The 15,946-nt window shown below is 43.0% G+C and overlaps 1 protein-coding gene across 3 annotated transcripts in view; it reads right to left on the reverse strand.

Annotated features, from left to right (window-relative positions):
* Window positions 1–15,946, reverse strand: part of GARRE1 (granule associated Rac and RHOG effector 1) — a 68,435-nt gene that overhangs the window by 44,641 nt on the left and 7,848 nt on the right. The window contains exon 2 of one of the 3 annotated variants that reach the window (XM_072117258.1): window positions 5,723–5,898. The exons of the other annotated variants lie outside the window; for them this stretch is intronic. The gene's annotated coding sequence lies outside the window, so the exon portion shown is untranslated. The remainder of the gene's footprint in view (window positions 1–5,722; window positions 5,899–15,946) is intronic. 3 annotated transcript variants of the gene reach the window in all.

A 15,946-nucleotide genomic window follows, 5' to 3' on the forward strand; every position in this document is an offset into this window, starting at 1 on the left:
GACCTAAGGAAACAGTTGAGGAGAGAAAACATACTATGACCATGGTTTACTCATTCAAGACATATCCATTATTTACACCTTTAAAAGCAGGAATCTATAGAACCTCCATCTATTCCTAGCACTGGCTACAAACACATGTCTACAGAACACGTGTGAGGGAAGTCATTTGTTCACTGGTATCAAGCTGTAGATTTATGCAGACAGCATTGGAGAAACTTACAGTAAGGTCTCAGCTGTTTTGAACAGGTGACATTAAGGCAACAACTGGCCTGAATGTTATGCCATCTGCTGAGCCCTCTGGATGTCATAGACTGCAACAATCTGCCTGATGGCATGTCTGACCATGTGTAGACCCGGGGCCTAACAGGCCACAGTCCATACACAATCTGCAATCCTGACAAAATATTCATCAGCAACCATTATTTTTTACATAAGCTGTCCCATAGGCCTTTACTGGAGTCCAATAAGTAGCCAAGCTTCTCTAGATTCCAGCGCCCATTTGTCAGAATGCCCTAGTGATTTCATTTCACATCTATCATTCTATCATTTCAGGGTCTATCGATTGCCTCCATAAGGGACTGTGACTGCTGACATTTCAGGCCCAGCCGGGAGAGTAAATCAAAGCAGCATTTTATTCTCCAAACCCCCTCTAAAGTGTATGGCCACCTTTACAGCCAGTCCAGTCACAACAAACATGTAAAACAAAAAATAAAATAATAATAAAAATAATCACACTACAGGTCAGCAGCATCAGGATTAGATCCATGTGTGCAAAACAAAACCAAAAAAAAAAAAATAGAAAAACCCTGCAGATTCCTTAGGAAGTATTCAGCAAGTCTGCAATGCAAACACAAGGGTAGTATTGTGAAGACAAGGAAACCTACATTTCACAACTGTCCTGAGGCCTGCAAAGGTAGTATGTCGGGGGTCACATATTTCCACCAGCAGAACATACATTATTATTTTTAGAACCCGGTTAGCGGTCAGATCACTTGACATCAGTTAACAAGCAACTGCGAACCAAACATAAAAATGACGGGATGGGACAAAAGTTTTATTTTTCCTTTCCCTCCCTTGTAATTCAGCGCCAAAGGTTAGAGAGGAGTTTGGGAACAAGTTTGTTTAGCTTTCATCAGATAAGTTTCATCGCTCTGCAATGTATTAGAAGCCGACAGGAAACGTCTGCATACTTCACAAACCTGAGCCTCTGCCAGCCCCTCAAACAATGAGCAAAACATCTTGGAGAATCCTGACCACACAGGGACCGCCAGAGCCATCAGGGCGCTCTGCGCCAATTGTCAGATTTCATCAAAATTGGTACAATTGCAGAGCACCTCAGGCTCATTTGCATATTTTAAAAAGCTATGTTCTTCGATATGCAGCCATTCTAAAAACTACTAAAAGAGGATTGTAGCAGAATAGGGAGGTGAGTAGTAAGCATCTACCATCAGGTAATCTGATAATAGATGTCCTTAAAAGATCATTATATTGGAATAATCCAAAGCCTTTTCCAGCAGAATCCACCAAAACAGAATAAACTGAATTAGAGCTGGAGGATGAATAACATTAACCCAGCCCATCCAGGGGAGCACAATTCAAATTTCTATCTGATTCACTTAAATCAATGAGGCAATGTTACATCAGCTCACTAGCCTTCAAAAAGGGTACTGGTAACATTAAAGCTGGGAGAAGTGGACAGGGGGCACGTAGAGAGATGGGCAGCAAAGAGAAAGAAGTAGAGAGCAACAAAGTGCTATGGAAGTAGAGAGAACAATGATGCAATTATGTGGACACTACATAGAGTGTAGAGCAATCAGCTTAGAGAGGACCTGTCCTATTATACTTCACAGCAGTATCTGCTAGCTTTATCGAAGGGTTCTGATAAAGCTAGCAGTGTAACATTGCTGTAAACAGCTTCTAGTGCTTTTTTAATGGGCGACAGGTCCTCTTTAAAGCGAACCCGTCGCAAGGAATGTCATTTTTAGTTGGCGACAGGTTCCAATAGCCTATGCGATGTTGATTTTAAACATGCCTTTTGAATCATTTCTGTACTTTATAAAACTTTATTTCACATTACCTGGCTCCTTGTGATTCCTGGAGTGTTGGTGTGCCTCAGTCTCCTCTCCACCACACTCATCCAGCTCCCTCCCCCTTCTCCACTTCCTGTCATGTGCATGGAGCAGGCAGAGGAGGGAGGGATGTGATGGTATGGAATAGAAGAAGAATGCATGAGACTGAGGCACAGGCACACAGGCTGCAGAAATGATCCAATGTGCCAGGACAAAAGGAACAAAGAATTTTTGTTGCCCAGCAAAAAAATAAAAATTTTTAAAAGATCATCATGTGCAAGATTAAAAATCATCGAAAACAAACGATTAAACACTTTGACCAGTAAAAGGTTAAGGAAGCCTGAATAAATTGTCCTACACAGATGAGACTTGAAGATTCCTCCCGTCAACCTCGGTTTTAGTGTCATGTACTCCTGACCACCTGTTAGTAGTGCCAGGATACCAGTATCTAAATGTCTGTTAGATTTGGGGTTATCTATTTACAGAAAGAAGAGGATAGGAAACTGTGGGGAATGTCTTTACTGTGAACACACACACGGTGCCCCAATAGTCAGCAGGTCTGGGGCAGCACTGCTTTGATCCAGATGAGAGTAATGATGATAATGACACTATGAGATCACAGTTTGGAAATATATTTTGTGGGGATGTCAGGTCCGTTAGTGCCATCTAAATAGTGAATTGGCAACTGGTTCATTTTATTCAATGCCACACACGACTTATCTGAACAATCTTACACAGGATGAGATGGATCTCAGCTGGAATTTTACAGGCACAAATCGGGTGATAATAAAACCAATTCTGAGCCATTAATGTTACAATTATTCTAAATGGCAACACAAGACAGCTCAGTTTTCTTACAGATGAGAAAGATATTTATCAGATCGCTCTGTCATTGGTCAGATATCCATACATCTGAGAATGCACCTAGTGCCTTCACACAACACCTTATTACCTCATCCAATTAGCACCTACCAGGCTCACTGTCGAAGGGAAAAACGGATGCTAAAAAACACAACCAAATCTAATGGATCCATGCTGAATGCAGAGGGTACGTATTAGGTAATAAGCTTTATATAAAGGAAAGTTCTGCCATGCTTGGAGTCCTAAGCTTCAGATGTTATAGTAACCCAATGCAATAACTGGCTTGTAACAGGAATTGTTTGGGCACATTCTTCACCCTGATCGGACACTGGGTATGAAGAAATAGGGCACTGAATCTGCCAAGGTAGCGGTCTTATGCTCAAAGCGATTGTGTCCAAGTGATAATAATAATCTTTATTTACATAGCGCCAGTCATATGGAACAATAATAGTAAGGGCACATTGTCAAACATATGACTTATGGGGTTAAGCAAGTGGATACAATAAATGAATGAATGAATCTACAGTAATAAAACTCCTTCTCAATGAAATAAAACAACCTTGTGTCCTGCTAAGACCACTGTTTGGGGTCACTACTGCACAGGAGGAGATCTCATGAAGTGCTTAGAGGGATTTTGACACAAATTTCCTTAGAATGACATACAGCTCAATAAAATACAGCTATTCCTCTTATCTAGGCGAGGTCCAATTCCTTCCACTGAAATCACAAAATGTAACACGTCTTTCCGCTCCTACACAGAACACATACCTGAATCACTGCGTGCATTCCCATGTTTAGCCGTCAGGGCCACGTGTCTATTTATATATGTTTATTACTTCCTTCTATCTACATCATCTGGCATCTCCTGTACATGACAACGCCACTACACAGAAGACATCTAACAGCTTTACATACAATAGTGGTGAAGGGTATCTATTACTAGAATTCCTTACGAGTATCCCCTGGATCTCAAAACAAGACCCGGCGCGCTAAGTTCCAAAATCCGGTTTATTTTCCAATAAAACCATAAAAACAAATATGGATATAAAAATATATAAATACGTAAAAACAAGACGCGTTTTGGATCCGGAACGGATCCTTCCTCAGTTGCATTACATAATTTGTTTGTAAGTTGCCAATATATACATACTCTTTTTGGCGCGTTCCCGGTACCAGGAGTGGGAGGCGCTGGGTAGGTGGACAAATCAATGACCGATGTCATCCATCGCATAGTCATAAATAATATACTCACAGCTTAACATACAAAGGAATCTCACCAAAAACACTCAAGATCAAGCGCGTTATTCAGAATAATACCTTAAAGGGCACCTACCACCACGATTCTACCTATAAAAAGTACATCGGGTGGTAGGTGGATGAATGGGACGTGAGGATAGCCCTTTTTTGGGCTAATCCTCACGTCCCGGCTATCTTTAAGAAAACTTTAATCCGCGGATATGTAAATTTTTTTAAGCCGCTACTGGGCATGGAGTAGCCGGACATGAGGCTACAAGTCGCAGCTACTCCCCGCCCCAGTAGCCTCTTTTCTCTGACTACCATTTCATCTTTGGCGCGCAGTTCCTCGTAGCTGCGCGTCCTTGTCCAAGTACGCGGCGTTCTGCGCATGCGTAGAACGCCGCAGATGCTGGGGACTCTGACGCTTAAAAAAATTTACATATCCGCGGATTAAAGTTTTCTTAAAGACAGCCGGGACATCGTGGTGGTAGGTTCCCTTTAAAGCCACAAAGATTATTTCTGAACCACAATTTCCCTAACTTCAACCAGTGCAAACCCCAAGATAAACAAAAATAATTTTATGGCTGTGGGTTACCATAACACGGAGCAATGTATTAAAGGGTCGCAGCATTAGGGTTCCTTCACACTAATAGATGCCCGCCGGGCCGTTCGACGCGCTGGGGAGGAGGAGGGGTGACCCCCTCCCCTCTCCATAGAGATACATAGTGCACGGCACCGTAATACAGGGAAAGATAGGACATGTCCTCTCTTTTCCCCAGGTACGGAGCGGTACGTTGCTGCACCATATGGCTCCGTACGCCCATTACGGGCCTATGGGGGACGTATATACAGCCGCAAGCATGTAGCCTTAGGAAGGTTGAGAACCACTTATCTAGTTGATGAGGTAAAAGACAGGAGGCTTCACTTTCATATCAAGAAAGCAGAGCCGAACACTCATTAATGGATCCATGGTCAGTTTTTGCAGTCCATGTGTCATCAGTGTGTAATGTGTTACCAAGCTGTGCGTCCACAGAAACGGCCTGTGTGCCAACCTTTTATGTGAACCAGCCACAAGCTTGTCCCAACTGGCCTGCAGCACATACACCGCACACATGATAAATAATATTACATTACTTCGTTGTTTCATTTTGATGCAATTTGAATCTATTAAACCAAAACAGTGGACATTTTATCCCTCATAGAGCAATGGGGTCATATCTGTGAATTCTAGTAAATCTGACAGACATCAACCACAGAATGAACACATGACCGCATATTTCCTCCGAACATTCAGAGGCTTACCCGAAGGCCTCCACAGATGTTTACCATTCCCCCATTCAAACTGGTTCCCACAAGAATGTACAATAACTCAAAAAAAAAACACAAGAGAGCCCTCATTAGAGGCTTGTACTGATCTGCAGGGCGGAAACAGCAACCAGTCACTCATTCACAAGTCTGGGATAGACTGCCATTATTATTCACAGCTATTCAGGACACCAAGATAATGCCCTGCAAAGACAGCGCTATGTAAGGCATACTACTATTAAAACACTCACATCTATATAAAGGTGTAATCATATAACCACTCAAGAAGTAGTGCAAGCATGTGCTCTTCCTCCTGGTGTAGCGAATATTCCAAGACACGTCACAAGGATTTCTAAAACCAAGCACACTGACATACTGATGTGTGCCCCCTCTGACAGGATCCGCTCTTCTTTTAGCTTCTTATGCCCTTTTTAAAAAAAAAAAAAAACACACAAGACTTGATTTATAAAGCAACAAAGACTGTTATCCAAAAAAAATATTCAAATGAGCCTCAGGGGCTCAGGGTTCTATTTACATCTATGGAGCCCAGAGACTTTAATGTAATTTTTTAGCTGCAGCATTTAGAAACTGATTGGTTGCTATTTTGCTACAGGGCATTAATAGGATCTCTGAGTTTTGATTACTATAGGACAGTGATGGCAAACCTTTTAGAGACCGAATGCCCAAATTACAACTAAACCCACTCATTTAAATACACTTCTGATAAATCTCCCCAGAAGCAGAGAGTGATACGTATAAAATATTTTTTTGTTAACCCATTCTATTTTGTAATAGCTAAGAGCAGTTATCTACTATCCTGGGAAACACAAGGATCTACAATTAGAATAAAGATAAGGTAGATTTATGTGGATGTAAGGGAAACCATTTTTAGTATCAGTTAATAGGACTCTACTTGCCACTAGCTGTATATGTAAAAAGGTGGCACCAGGTTTCCTTTAACATGTATGGAAACATTTTTTAGAGCGTATCGCCATTTACATAGCAATGGCTAATATCTGCAGGTGTGACAAAAAAAAAACATTGTTGCAGATCTGTTATATTGACCAATTAATTTAACACAAAAGGTAAGCATTTACATTGGACAAACAACAGCATCTCATAATGCACTGCAAAAACCCCCTACTTAAACCCTTCATGCTCTGCGACGGATATATCCCCTGCAGAGCTATGAAGGGTGTATGAAGAGGGCTCACAGGCAGACGCCGGCGCCGCCATCTTTTTTGAGATTGGCGTTCGGGGGAGTGACATTGGGGGACGGCGATCGGTTGCCATCACAGCTTGGGTCTTCTCCAGACCCGAGGCTGCATGGTTTCGGAACGATCAGACCATCTAGGGTTAATGTACCCTAGAGGGTCTAAGAAATAGTGAGAAAAAAAAAATGTAAAAAGTTTAAAAAATGTAAAAAGTTTATATTAAAAATTCAAATCACCCCCCCCCTTTTTCCTAGAACAGATATAAAACATAATAACAAGTATTAAAAAAAAAAAAAAAAATAATATATATATATATATATATATATATATATATATATATATATATATATATATATATATATATATATATATATATATATATATATATATATATATATATATATATATATATATATATATATATATATTCATTCCGGCGCATAAGACGACTTTTGAAGACAGAAAAATCTTCTGTCTTGTCTGGGGTCGTCCTATACGCCGGTGTTCACGGCAGCGCTCGGATCGCGCTGCATGGAGAGGGCTCACGGGCTGAGCCCTTTCCATAGCCGGTAATTCTTTGCTGCATATTGCTAGCACCGATCGTGGGTGTTTTCACAGCGATGGCTGCCGGCAAAGCTGCTGGCAGCCTCAAAAAGATAGCGGCGCATGGGCGCATACTCACCCTCCGGTGGCCCCGATGTCTGCGCGACTCGCCTTCAGTCTTCCGCGCCGTCTTCTTTCTTTTGCTGGGCGCCGCCATGTTTTTCCCCAGGGCGGCGCCTAGTATGACGTCAGCAGCGGCGCGTCATACTAGGCGCCTGCCGGGGAAGATCAATGGCGGCGCCCAGCAGAAGAAAGAAGACGGCGCGGAACACTGAAGACGAGCCGCGCGGACATTGGGGCCACCGGAGGGTGAGTATATAAGTTTATTTTTTTTTTAAATGCTGGGCTGGGCACCGCTGGGCTGGGCTGGGCACCGCTGGGCTGGGCTGGGCACCGCTGGGCTGGGCTGGGCACCGCTGGGCTGGGCTGGGCACCGCTGGGCTGGGCTGGGCACCGCTGGGCTGGGCTGGGCTGGGCACCGCTGGGCTGGGCTGGGCACCGCTGGGCTGGGCTGGGCTGGGCTGGGCACCGCTGGGCTGGGCTGTGCACCGCTGGGCTGGGCTGGGCTGTGCACCGCTGGGCTGGGCTGGGCTGTGCACCGCTGGGCTGGGCTGGGCTGTGCACCGCTGGGCTGGGCTGGGCTGTGCACCGCTGGGCTGGGCTGTGCACCACTGGGCTGGGCTGGGCTGTGCACCACTGGGCTGGGCTGGGCTGTGCACCACTGGGCTGGGCTGTGCACCACTGGGCTGGGCTGTGCACCACTGGGCTGGGCTGTGCACCACTGGGCTGGGCTGTGCACCACTGGGCTGGGCTGTGCACCACTGGGCTGGGCTGTGCACCACTGGGCTGGGCTGTGCACCACTGGGCTGGGCTGTGCACCACTGGGCTGGGCTGGGCTGGGCTGTGCACCACTGGGCTGGGCTGGGCTGGGCTGGGCTGTGCACCACTGGGCTGGGCTGGGCTGGGCTGTGCACCACTGGGCTGGGCTGGGCTGGGCTGGGCTGGGCTGGGCTGTGCACCACTGGGCTGGGCTGGGCTGTGCACCACTGGGCTGGGCTGGGCTGTGCACCACTGGGCTGGGCTGTGCTGTAATGGTAATGTTGTTGTTGTATGCCTTATGTTCATGAGCGACAGTTTTCCTGCTATATACCTGCATGTCATAAGAATTTAAATTAAAAAAAGGACCATGTTAAATTCAAATCTGTTTTTTTTTTTAATTTTTACCTGTGTTTTGTATGCGTTGGAAAAGGGGTAGTCTTATACGGCGAATATATCTTAAACTCTATATTTTAAACAGGAAAGTAGGGGGGGGGGGGTCGTCTTATACGCCGGTATATATATCTCAAACACATTAGGTATTGCCAGTGTCCCAAAATGTTATTGCGGGCGGTGACCTCCATAATGTAAAATTGCGCCCAAAACGCAACTTTTACACCATTTTACATGACATTAAAAAATGTCATTAAAAAGTGATCAAAATGTCGCACAGACCTCAAAATGGTAGCAATGAAAACGTCGGCTCATTTTGCAAAATGAGTGCACCAAAGTATGAAAAAGTTATTAGCGTCAGAAGATGGCAAAAAAAAAAATTTCTTTTTCGTACACATTCATTTCACATGCATTTTTTTTTTTAATCTTCTACATTTGTAATTTTTTTTCAGCTTCCCAGTACATGGCATGGAATTATAAATAACACCATGGAAAAGTAAAAATTTGTTACGCACATAAGTTATGGATTTTTGAAAAGAATGAAAAAAAACCTGTGTCCTTAAGGGGTTAATGGAGACAAACCATAAAAGAAGGTAAACAAACTGGCTAAAGTTTCACAAATGTAACATTTTTAACAAAGTTTCCCAGTTCTTTCAGACTCTACATTCAAGATGCATTCATTAACCCTATGTTGGTGTCATTAATTCCTTGTGCACTCCTTCAGAGTGATGTCATTATGTAGGGGCTAAGGTGCATTATGTGACGGCTCCATTCAGGAGGCCACTGTATGCCATGGGCATTCCCCATTGTGAGGTCATCACATACCATTCAAATTCCTTATGATCAGAGTGAAACCTACCGCCTGACTACAGACATGGTAAAGGAATAACAGGTTTGACCTAGTACTTTTCTCAAGGTTCTGGTTAGTATTTGCCTTTGTTGTTTTTTTGTTATATTCCTGTTGGATATATGCTGGTATCAAATTTATTTGAGAACGGCAACATCATAGATGAGGGCTTCCTCCACTTGAGGACCCCATAAAAAAAAAAAAAAAAAAAAAACAGAGAAGTTGTTGCTAAATAACCCTTGGTCTACATCATATTATGTTTAGCCTGGATGCCAGAAAAGCTTCCGATTTGTATACTAAACAGATCCGTAATGTAACTCAAGACCAATAAAGATCACAAAAGTGCTTTTTTGGTCTCTAGGTGGCTACTTTTACACCAGAAAAAAAAAGCGCATTATCTATAAACCTATAAGTAGAATTGTAGCCGATCCAGTAAAAATAAGGCAAATATTAAACTTTGTCCATTTATGTAGGTGCCAGATATCTCTCCACCTTAATAACCCTATGCCTCTTTCCCCCATTAATGGGCATCTAATGCTCAGATCACTTTTCAGTGAGGAAGATAGACACAGAGGGAGATTTATCATTAGTCCTATGAAGCTTCTTGGCGTATAATTGTCGCAAATTTTTGCGCAAACAACGTTTTTGCAGGGCTTTTTTTTAGCAAGAAAAAAACCCCACAACTCTGAATTCACGCGATGGCGGAAAAAAAATACACCACTGAGTGTGCAACATCACATTTATCAACTGCGAATTTTCAAAAGAACGCAAATTTAACCGCAAAACTACACCACATAGGAGGTGATGCATGTGGGTCCATTGCTACTACACGGGGGAGATTTATCTCAAACTTGCACAATTTTATGTTTGAGGTATCTGAGAATTTCCTCTGCAAAAACATCGCAAAAGGGAGAAATTAGCAGATGTTTAACATACGTGTGACTGGTGCAGTCTATTCGCATAAAGCACACACATCAGAAGGCATTTAACACGGCACATACACCGGACTATAAATCCGACTGTTGGGAACCTGCCAGTCTAACACATAGACAACTGCTCAAAATCCTGTCTAATGATAAATCTCCCCCATATAGTCTATCTTATTCAGTACTGCTTAAACCTACTGGAATATTACTATAAGCTGCTAAAAACAATGACCGTTACAGAGCCGCAGGTCCTCGTATCCAGGTTCCTCCTGCTCAACTACTTCCATAGACATTTGAAGTGTACTCTGTCTCTACCTAAGATAAGTTACAAATATTTTAAATGACAAACACTCTTTGGGGGAAGTATATCTAAGGTAGTGCAGTCTTATCAAAGTGTGTGATGCTGAATGATAAATCTGGCGTAGTTGACTCTATGGGGAGAATCCTCATACGCTGGTGCTCCACGTGCCAGCATATAATAAAGCCCCGCCCTCTGCAGCCATGATGGATACTTCATGAGGCTTAGACCTGATGATGTATCTGCCGGCAGTGCTGCGCCAGACCTGCCACAGTTTTGCGTAAAAAAACGACAACATTCACCAATTAACATTTGCAGATTTTTGGTTTATATTTCTGTTGCAACTTAGACCACAACTGTTTAAACTGAGCTTGCACCCCTTTTATTGAGGTCATTTCCTTTTGGTGCACCAGTCACATTTAAATGCCAGTGGTGGTGGGAACCACTATTTAAAGGGGTTATCCGGGTTTAAAAAATTTTTTATGGCCGGGCTGGGGAGGGCTAGTTAAACATAATAAACATGTACTTACCTCCTCCGGCGTCGGCGATGTCCCGCGCCGCGGTCCCTTCGATCCGTGCCCCTGTTTGTTTACAGGGGCACGGAAGCCGCGCACAGGGAGCTTCCGGTCCGCGATGTGTACGGTTCCTCCCATCCGTCCCTATCTCTCAGCGTTGTAAGCGATGGGAGATGGTGCGCATGGGAGCATCCGGCCGGCCGGAAGCTCTGTGTGCGAACTTGTAATGAAACCGGCGCACGGAGAAGACCGGCCGCGGCGCGGGACAGCGGCAGCACCGGAGGAGGTAAGTACATGTTTATTGTGTTTAAATAGCCCTCCCCAGCTCGGCCATAAAAAAATTTTTAAACCCGGATAACCGCTTTAAGTTCAGATTGTCGCTTCCAGTGATGTCATCAGGGAGCGATGATTTGTGCCCAAGACAGCCCCAGGTCTACACAAGTACGCTGTCAAAATATGCCAAAATTAAGATTTTTTTTCTACAAACGGTTATTTAAAAAAAAAAAAAAAATCTATTAAAACACAACAAAACCTATATAAGTTGGTATCACCTGTGATCGTACCAACCCAAAGAATAAAGTGGTCATGTAATTTGGAACACAGTGAGAGCTGTGTAAACAGAGCCCAAAAGAAAAGTGAGGTTTTTTTTACCTATTTCAATGCATTTGGAATTTTTTTTCCTGTTTCCCAGTATAGGGAATGGAATATTTATTACTAAAATTACAAATTACAAACAAGCCCTCAAACAGCTCTGTACACAGGAAAAATAAAAAAAGTTATGGAATTTTAAAGGTGGGGAGCAAAAGACGGAAAGAGTCTGAAGAATCTGCCCCTTTATGTTAGTGTCACAGGCTCTAGCATTAGGCAAGTTAATGACACTGCAGAACTATGAAGATACACCCCCTGGCATACACAACTGTAAATGTTGTCTAGGAATATTTGGCCAGGGAATATTCACTAAAAAAATTGATATGAAAAAAGCATATGGGGCGTTGCATGCTGTAGTAGGAGGTTAATCTAGTGAGCCACAGGCGACCACCATGAGCAATCACAGGTCAGGCAGAAGAAAGGAGGTTGCAGTCTCCAGACTCTTCAGAAGGGACCGGTGTCAAAGTGCGTCTTGTAACATTCACTTGTAACACACATACAAACCTACGTCAAAAAAAATGATGCCCGAAACACAAAATACATTTGCAGGAATGTTGTGAATGGTCCAACCCATAACCTGCCAAAAAGCATCTTCCTGCAGTCCTCAATGCATAGAAAAACCATGCTTAGTCAGGGTCCAATAACCGTTTTTTCATTTACTTACGTTTACAGAAAATAGTCATTGTTTGACTCCAATACTGCCATCTGCTTTTACTCCTATAATCCTATTTCTCACAGAGTTCTGCTTCTCTCCCCCATTTGTTTCTCTCAAATAAAGCCGCGGACACACCTGACAACTTCACTGTAAATGTGTTGAAGCAAAGAAGCAGGACCTGTAAAACCTACAGGGACAATGCACTCTTCCTAAACTGGCGAGTCTTGGCCTTCAGTCCTGTATGAAATAGATGTATAGGGCAGACAGCTCACTCGTCCATTCACCTTTACTGCACTCTCCAATCTGAATGGCGTCATCTCTGGCATTGGTTATTTTGGTACTTTGGTACCACTACTCCTGTACTACTGTAGACGATACATGAGGATTTCATACATGCTGTAGTTTATTTGTGAGCCATTACACTGTGATAGAGGGTTCCCTAAAAGGTGAATTTGTGACCAGTCCGTGGGAAAAGGATGGCAGTGCAGCGAGGAGAAAGATGGTACATTTTCACATAAAGGGAACTTGTCACCAAGAGACATTTTTAGCACTCCCCAGTCCCCACAGTTTATGTTATATAGTACTTTGTACTATAGTACCTTCCATGTGCTCTGTGACTAGACAATTGTCCCCTGGGAGTGGCTATAGAGGAGCAGTCCCCCCTACCCTCGGGAAAACAATCCTCCGTGTGTCCCTTTCAAATACATGAAACGCCCATCACCCGGCCTAGTGATGCCCCCTGCACCTCTATAGCTACTCCCAGGGGACAAGTGACTAGTCACAGAGAACATGGCATTGGAAGGTACATATCTATATGGTATTATTCCTTGCAATGTAGCATTCCATGCAATAGTGCATCCTATACAGTACTATCGTTTGTAATCCCGGATACTAAAAAGAATATAATCCAGCACAAGACACTATCCTGGACTGTATCATTCCCTAAAGGTGTATTCACATGGACGTACGAGGGGCATACATCGGGCTGAAAATTTGCGGCCAGATATATGACCCCCATAGGCGGCCGGGCTTGGTACGGCAAGCACAAGTATCCATACGATACCATGGCCGCAAATAAGATCGAGCATGCTCTATCTTCACCTGTGATGCTCTATTATCAACGGAGAGAGGAGGGGGTGACGTGCAGCGTGCCTGACGTATGTCCTGCTCTTCCATTACAGAAGAGGGTTACAGGAATCCCTGATGCAGATGTAAACTGGGCTTTACATGTTCGTAACCATGGGTACTGTATAGTACCAATACTTGTAAGCAGTAATGTTATATTGCACATTTCCTAACTATCCATTGTTCAATTTAAAACTATTTGTGTAATACAGAAAGATATATGGACTTTTCCATATTAGTACAGTATTCCTTATAGAACAGCAGACAGGAAGCGGAGATATGGATCCGGTCTCTACATCAGCAGCAATCCCTGCAGCACAGAGCATGTGATTGACAAATAGCTCTGAGCTAAACAGTGTAGAAAAACTCTAGAGCATTTTATCCCCTGGCCTACAGTATAAAGGCTGGGGGATAAGTATAGATGCAATAACCCAACAAATGGCAGGGCCAAATACCTGTTCACTTTACAGAACGTGATCACAGAGCTCTGACCTGCAGTCTGTGCAGCAGACGCTTTCTCAGAAATATCTGGTTGTGGAAAATTAGATAAAAAGACAAGACTAGTTCTAGCGCAATCAGTAAGAGCATGTATCATTACATAACGGGAAGAAGTGCACTGGACTACTGTAATGCCAACACCAAGAATGGATTGTAGACAATGGAAAGGATTTCCATTATTTCCCCTGATATATTAAAAATGTAGAAAAACAACAAAAAAATACACTACCCCACATTTAGGCGCTTTGACTTTCAGGAGCCAAGGAAAGCCGAAATAGTGAAATACTACACAGAGGCTGGATATGCTGGCTACAACAAATAGATGTAATGTTTCACTAAAGCTTCAAACTACAGTGGTTGCTAAATCACACATTATATGGTTTATTGGGACCTTAGAACTGCAACAAATCTGCTATATGAAGAAATGAATAAAGTTCTTTATTTTAATAAGGACAATGTATTTCAGAGGTGCATTCAACTGGTTACAGCTCTGACATGGCACAGTACTGTCGCTAAACCTCCTTTACAATGTGTATGGAGACCCTTTAATTACCCCTCCCCCTCACAAATGCAAGAGACGTCATTCTTAAATACCACCCATTCCGTAAATAACCTGTGTCTTCCCACAAAAGCAAAAGAGCCCCCGCTCACTCTTCTTCCTCCATAATCCCACAAAAGCAGATCACCTAAATAAACTACAGAGCGCTCCTTCCTGCACACTCCCTCTCAGAAGACAAGCATGCTCCTTGCACCAAACCGAACCGGTTCAAAACTCGGTTCAATGTGTGAATGCAGCCTTACGCCCCAGAAGTTGAGACATTGTTGCCGTCATGTCAGTTTTAGGTGCAAGACCGATAAGTGAAGTGTGCAGATCTACTGTGCTATGAAATAGCAGAGCTGACTGTGTCATTATGTGCAATAGGCATCTAATGGATCTAATCACCTCTGATCTGTCTCATCTCTCTAGGTGTCAGATACTAGTACAATGTTCAGAAGATAAATGAAAGTGTATATAAACAACATTGTCAGCTCACAGAGCTAGATAGATCCTAATGTGTCTGCTTAGAGTCCTCGTCGACACCATGGAATTTTGCACTGACCAGCCTAAGGAGTGATAGGAGCTAAACAGCAATAAAACTGAGTAAGTTGTGAATTAAAGGGTCAAAAATGTTATTTATTGTGTTAACATCACTAGGGGATTGCAAACAAAGTCTGATTTAATTTAATTTTGTAAACAACTATTGGGGGATGATTTAGTTATAAAACTTGCTTGTTTCCCATCTATGACAATGCTGGCACCCACTACCTAAGCCCCTCCATACTCATATGCGCTCCTACCTCCCACAACGTTCATACAGTTACAGCTGATAACAGCTAAAGATGCCATTCTGGATACAGCCCAAAAATTTGAGGATATGGTCTAATTTCTAACGGCACAGCTTGTTATTTCCTAAAGAGATACAACATCAACATTATATCCTATTCAAAACAGGATCCAAAATGTATGATGTCTACTAGTTATTGCTGCAGAAGTTCTTATATATATGTCCCCCTCCAGCTGTCACATACCTTGCAAAAATAAAAAAGGTAACATTTAAGGGAACCCGTCATCAGAAATTGGCCTAGTAAACATCTACCAGTATGTTGCGGAGTGGCTTAACTGCTTCTAGACCATTTTTCTTTCATGACCCAATGCAGAGGCAGCATCCAGAAAATCAACTTTGATGTAAAATGCATATTGTTTGTATAAAGTCAAGAAGGCAGAGAGAAGAGTTCAACACTGAAGTCAAACTCTGCCTGCCTCAGAACACCCCTTTCAATGTAATTGATGGTCCAGCGTCCAGAGGTTGACGATATCAATCACAAGGAAGAGGCTTCATAGGTGGAGAGAGCTTGACTTCAGTGTTAAACTCTCCGCCTCCCTGACTTTATGCAAA

The sequence above is a fragment of the Engystomops pustulosus genome, chromosome 7 (assembly GCF_040894005.1).
Source record: "Engystomops pustulosus chromosome 7, aEngPut4.maternal, whole genome shotgun sequence".
Classification (NCBI taxonomy): Eukaryota; Metazoa; Chordata; class Amphibia; order Anura; family Leptodactylidae; genus Engystomops; species Engystomops pustulosus.